General features: G+C 31.0%; 1 non-coding gene across 1 annotated transcript; it reads left to right on the forward strand.

The window, feature by feature from the left end:
• The first annotated feature begins 5,196 nt into the window (after positions 1–5,196).
• TRNAG-GCC lies at positions 5,197–5,267 on the forward strand. The gene has a single exon. It is a non-coding gene; the product is annotated as a tRNA-Gly (tRNA).
• Positions 5,268–6,746: the final 1,479 nt, after the last annotated feature.

Consider the following 6,746-nt stretch of genomic DNA (forward strand, 5'->3'; position numbering starts at 1 on the left):
TAATCCAAATCGAACCTCCTACTTTGTCATTCTTCTTGTCCGCTCGTCTATCAAACTGTCAAAATATTTACGGTGCAGGTAATAAAATGAAAAAATTCATGAAACTGACTATTTTTTATAAAAATTTCAGGTTTGTCATTCCTCATCATCGTCTTTCTTCTCTTTTCGATTGTGATTTTTTTCTTCTCCTCCTCTGCGATTATTTTTCTTTCCATCGTCTTTTTCTCTTCTTCTTCAGTTTTTTTCTTTCCATCATACTTTTCTCTTATGCATTTTTTTAATATTTTTGTTTGCCCTTCGTTTTCATATTATTTCTTCTGAAATTTTTGTTTCTTTTCATCGTCTTTTTCTCTCCTTATGTAATATTTTTTACTTTATTTTTTTTTTCATCGTATTTTTCTCTCCTTATGTAATATTTTTTACTTTATTTTTTTTTCATCGTATTTTTCTCTCCTTCTGCCATCTTTTAAAATATTTTTTTAAACTATTATTTGGTTGTTTAAGATCGTGAAAAAAAAATCGTAGGGATATTTTGGATAACAATCATGTACCAAAAGCGATCGTTTTCCAAATATAAACGATCGTGTACTAAAGGATCTTGAAAAAAAGTAGACAAATCTAAATTAAAGGATCGTTTTCCAAATATATTACGCACATTGGATGTCAATTAATCACACGATATTTTTTATATTTTTCATTGTAGGCCCATGAGCTTTTTTCATTTTCGAAATTAATTATTCTACAGGGTGTAAATATTTTGTCGCTTTGTTATATTTTTTAAAAGACCCCAAATTAATTACATGTAGCAAAATTTTCAAATTTTATCGGTAATAGACATTAATAGACACTAATTTACTTATATTATTTACATAGATAAACAGTGATAGAAGTCTATCAATAGTTATCATTGATGGAATTCAAAGATTTTTTTTTATACACGATCGTTTAGATTTGACACACGATCATTTACATTTGATTGTCTAAATTAGGGTAGTCAAATCTCAATGATTGTTTTTACGATTTTTTATATTTGTCACACGATCTTAAAAACTTAAATAATAGTTTTAAAAAAAATAGCACGATCTTAAACCAAATAATAATTTGAAAAAATATAGAAAATTACCAAAGAAAGAAAAAAACGATAGAAAGAAAAAGAAAAAATTACCGAAGATAAAATATAAAAAGGAAGGGTAAATGAAAATATGTTTAAAAAAATTGAAGAAGAAGAGAAAAAGACGATGACAAAAAAATATGGCAGAAAATGAAAAGAAAAAAAGATGGCAGAAGAGAAGAGAATAAAGATGACCATGAGAAGGAAAAAGAGAAGAGAAGAAAGTTCACCATGATAAGGAAAAATAAAACTTGAATTCTAAAAGAAGAGAATTGTGAGAATAACAAAATAATCGATAACAAATTGGAAAATAGCAATTTTTTTTAAAAAAATGGATTTATAGCAAAACCGCTTGATGCAGTCATTTTTTTTATTTTTTTCTGTCGATTTTACCCCTGTATAGAAAAAATTATTTTATCACTGATACGTTGTATTTGTATAAATGAAAAATGATAGAATATAACCCAGAATCATAGATACAATGTATTTACAAACCATCAGTTTTATAAAAATATTAAATAAATATTTATTTTAAGGATGAATCTAATTGAATCAACCTTCCCTAAATTTATGCCTGCAATTCATACCAGATTTTCGAATTTGTAAGTTTCAAATCAACCAATTAACAATTTATTTATACAATTCATAATATATATACTAATAGCTATTTAATTCATATTTTATTTCTATCAATAAAATGATTGATAATATTCTAAGTTTCAAATGATTTGATTAATATTTAGTTGCATTTTATTATATCATACATAATACACAATTTTCATATTTATAATTCATTATTTATAAATATTTATTTTATTATTTGAATTTGAATGTTTAATGGAAAGATATCCAAATTTGGAATTTAGAATGGTATCTTCTCCAAAAATTGTGCCCTTTGATATAACAACAATTCCATATTAAAATTGTTATTTTTCGATCATTTCCTAAAATTGTTCATTTAACCTAATAATAAATTGAAATTAAAACTTTCGGTTCATTTAAGTATCCTTTCATAAGATGATTTTACTGTCCATTATTTAAGTTTTTAGTTTGATTATCAATAATCCACAAGAGAATTTAGAGGAAAAGGCATTGGAAGAAGGTTCCAAGCGAAGGTTACCTCCGCATGCAGTTTTGGTTGACTATTGATTTATTATTATTAACCTTTAATTAATCACACATCAAACTTCACCTTCTCAAAACACACCATTATTACTTGGTTACTCATCGCCGCTTATTCCTTTTATCCATACCAAAACACAAAGATTGAAAACTCGACATATTGTTCAAGACTCATCAAATAACTTAGGATGTTAGTTTATTGTATTTAGGTTATTATTAAGATAAAACTAATTAAAATAATCAATAACGTTTTGTTAAAATTATAATAATAACACTTTATTAATAATGGTCAACGGATTACATTTACTATCTACGAGTTTTAGAACATAAAATCTAACAAACTCCCACTTGGACTAAAACTCTAGTCCTTGTGTGATGTACACAATAAAGTAATCTTTCAACTTTGGAAATGGTAAAATATACAAGTATATTACATAATAAAGTAATCTGATAATTTTTTATTAACCATACGTACTATGCATGCTTAGCCTTTTAGAATTTCATTTCTAAATATTGTCAATGTATTGGTATTTTAGGATTCCCAAATTAAATTGAGGAATAATGGTTCTGTAAAATCTTCAACTAACTAGGGCTTTTATCCCTTCCGTGGGTTCTCGCTACCATGGGTTTCTCGTCGTCGTGGTTTCTATCGTTGGGGGTTGGTTGAGTTCTTTTGCCCCTCATTACTGTCGAAGTTGGTTATGTCTTCTCTTCAAAATAAAAAAAAATCTCGGTGAACTCTACCTAAGTACATATAAATGCATTAATTCTATCTCATTTGCCCCTTTGTTTCATCGTTTCTAGACGCTAGAGAATTTGGCCTTAAGGATGTATTTTGTATTTTGTGTTATGAATGTATGTTAATATAGAAGGGTGTAAAGACATGTGATGGAAGGTTTCAGGGTTTGTGAAAGCATATTTGAAGCATTTGCTACTTGTTGATGGTAAAACTTGTGGTCATGGTTGATGTCTCCCTTCTCATCATCTCCATCGTCATCACCTTCTTCCACATAATCATTTCCATCGTTAGCGTCTCCAGATGAAATTTTGAGATTCTGAGTCTGGTTATAAATTTTAAAAAAAATTATCAAGTTTAAGTGATCACGTAACAAGACTAAATGATCGTGTAACAATTCCATATGATCATGTAACTAGTCTAAATGATTGTGTCATATGTCTTCTCGATTGTTAATAAGTCTAATCAATCGTTCAAAATTATTACACGATCGTTTAGGTTCACATAACCACATGTGAACTTATGAAATCTCAAGAGTATGTGAAGCATAACTCAACCAACCTTTAAAGCATCTACTTGATTTTCGCCAATTCGATTTGTTGGAATTGACAGTATCAGACATCTTACAGAGACTATATCAGTTAGTCTCGACAAATCCTTTCGAGCACCAGACGTTTATAATTTAAGATGTTTATAGGATCGTGAATGCATGTGTCTTCGTGAGAACTTGTCACCTATCTTTGAATCCTTGCCTTGGGTATTTGGTTTTGTATTCACTCTATATTCCATCTCCATATGTATCTCTGGTCTACTTGAGGATTGTGGTGAATGGTTAGCATCATTAACATTAAACTCTGATCGGATCAGGGGATTTGAAGATTGCTAAGTTTCTAAATCGTCGTGATCACAGATGTCTCATCATGATGAGTACTAGCACATGTGTCCATGCATGGGAGATTTTCATTCTCTTGTATTCAAGCTTCTTTCAAAAATATTTCGTCAAACGATAGCTTAAGCTTGGATATAACTATAGTTTTCATAAAAACCAGTAGTTATAAGGCCACATGGTACCGTTAAAAGAAAGTGGAACAAATAAAGGCAAAAAAATGACTAGAACAACTAAACGATCATTTAACGTAACATACTAAACGAACTTAACGATTTAGTTAGTTAATATAAATGATCGTTTAGTTATGACTATACTTACTTTCTTTGTCTAAAATACCTTTCTATCAACCATCTTGTATGATGAAGATTGTGTACAAATCCACCTTAGCATTCATGGAACTACCCGCTTGCTTGATTTTGTGGCTATGAACTTTCTTGAACTTGACAGATTTTATAAGCCCACACCTAAATGACAATAATTGAAGCATTATAAAAACACATTTTTTTTTGTTCACAATCAACCAACACAAATATCTAAAAATAAATTAAAATCACCTGAAAAGCAAGTGCATAGCCTTTGGTGTTGTAGAATGGTGAATTGCTTTGGGATTATCTATCCTTTTCAATTTGTATGCATCATTTTTTCTACGTATAATCGTTTTCAAACTGTGCAACAAAAATTTGATCAACACAGACAACCAAATCCTAGTTCCTAGACACTTAATGGTCGTCAATAATCCCTAATGTGTTCACATCCAACTGAGTTTTCTTGTCCTTCCCCACCATTGCAACCTTAACAAACAATGCCAAAGCAACCTTTACAACTTCTTCGTCAGTTGTAAAATTGCATTTTTTGAAGACTTCCTCAACCTCCAAACATGTTTTCGATTTCTCCTTTGAGAGCATGGGTCCTCCAAGTATGAGCTTCCATAGCTTATCTCCGCATGTGTCTCTTTTTCAATTGTTACATTAGTCGGCCACAATCCAACTACCAGGTTAAGTTCTTCTTGTGAGAATATAACTTTCTAAATCAAAACAACGAAACTTACAAAGTCTGACCTCTCCTCCCTTACTTCCCTCGATAAGAAGTGGTGGGACAACTAGTCATTAAAGACCATGTCAACTTTTTTAGCAATGGTCTAAGTACAATTTTATTGAACATTTTCATATATTTGTTTGTTAGTTTATCCTTTATCACGGTATGGATCTTGTGTACTTGGCATGAAACAGTGGCAGAGAAATATTTGTCCTTCCATACCAGCCATCCTAACAAGCTGATCATAGGGAGAAAAAAATACAAACGTCAATTATTAATATATAAGTGTATGATTCATAAATGGCACCAGTGGTCTAGTGGTAGAATAGTACCCTGCCACGGTACAGACCCGGGTTCGATTCCCGGCTGGTGCATTTCTTTTTGATGATGCGGATTATGGTGAAAAAATTACTTTTTTCCTTCCTCATTTTTTTATTTTACTTTCCCATGGTTTGTTTTCATATCCATTTTCATTGACTGATTTTTGTTGGTTGCTTTAATTTTGTACTTTCTGTTTTAAGTCCTGAGGTTTATTTACGGAGAATTTGTAAAAGAAGTAGATTTTACAAAATATTTACAACCTATAACAAATTCTATCATGAATAGTTATTGATATGCATAGAATCCTAAGTTTTGCTATAACTTGTAAATATTTTAACTTATTTTGCTATTTTTAAAAATGTCCCTTTATTTATTGCCTAGGATTCTTCATGTTAAGCGAATTGACTGAAAATACCATGGCAGACATTCAATTTGGCATGTCAAACACGGGGGGAGGGGGATTCAGCAACATATTTATTGAATAACTTTCAGTCGTAAAGCACTGTAATTATTTTTGCAAGACCATGTGATTTAAATAGTTATATGTTTCAATAGTAAATTTTGTGTCACACCACGTTCTGAAGCACCTCCTCACTAGGTTCGAGATGTAGCGTGATCCCTAACAAGACAATTCATAAATCAAGGTATGTGATTCTCTAACTAAGTTTAATTTGTGAAAATCATATAGTTCAAATACTTTGGCATTTATTGTTTTATACAATGTTATAGTTTTATTGTGTAATCATGAAAATAAAATGACTCTAGCAAACAATATCAAGTCTACAAATACAAATTGAAAATGCCAAAATTTTTATAAAATTTATGAAAAATGTGATGAGAAAGCACATTCTTTTGACCTATTTGCTAAATTCCTAGAAAGCATGGTATGTGTGCTCAATACACAATGCCAAGAACACCACAACAAAATGGGTGTTGCAGAAAGGCGTCATCGTATATTAATGAATATGATTAATACAAAAAACGCTAACCTCGCGCAATAGAAATTTTTAGAGATTTTTCTATCACACGTCTTTAAGTGATTTCAGTCGATAATGACTCAAGATCTTCACCCTTCTCGACCAGACATGCCCGAGAACCCTAATATTCCTTTTATTGCTTCCAATTTCGGCTAACACGACCCCAACATGGCCTGAGACCCATCTTTAAACCCTTCCTGTTTTTCATCTAGATCTGCCAAAGTCTCAAGATGGCTCGAGACACAACTCGAAAACTTTCTATCTTTCCACTCGATCGGCAAGCACTGAGATGCTCCTATCTTAGCACCAAACTTTGCTCCCTGTTTTTCATCTTGCCCAAGATTGCTCCAAGTTGGCCCACGATTCTTACTTCTGCCTTTTCTCTGTATTTTTTCTCAACCGAACAAAACAGCGTCTAAACACTTCTGTCCCGAGATCTTGGACAAAACTCTTAGCCTTTCATCAACTTCTTAGCTAGCAAATGGTATAATGAGTATAATATCTAATACATAACCATTTGATGTTTTCTCACGATAAATAAACTTCAATTTTCAA

The sequence above is a fragment of the Cucumis sativus genome, chromosome 5, assembly GCF_000004075.3.
Source record: "Cucumis sativus cultivar 9930 chromosome 5, Cucumber_9930_V3, whole genome shotgun sequence".
Lineage (NCBI taxonomy): Eukaryota > Viridiplantae > Streptophyta > Magnoliopsida > Cucurbitales > Cucurbitaceae > Cucumis > Cucumis sativus.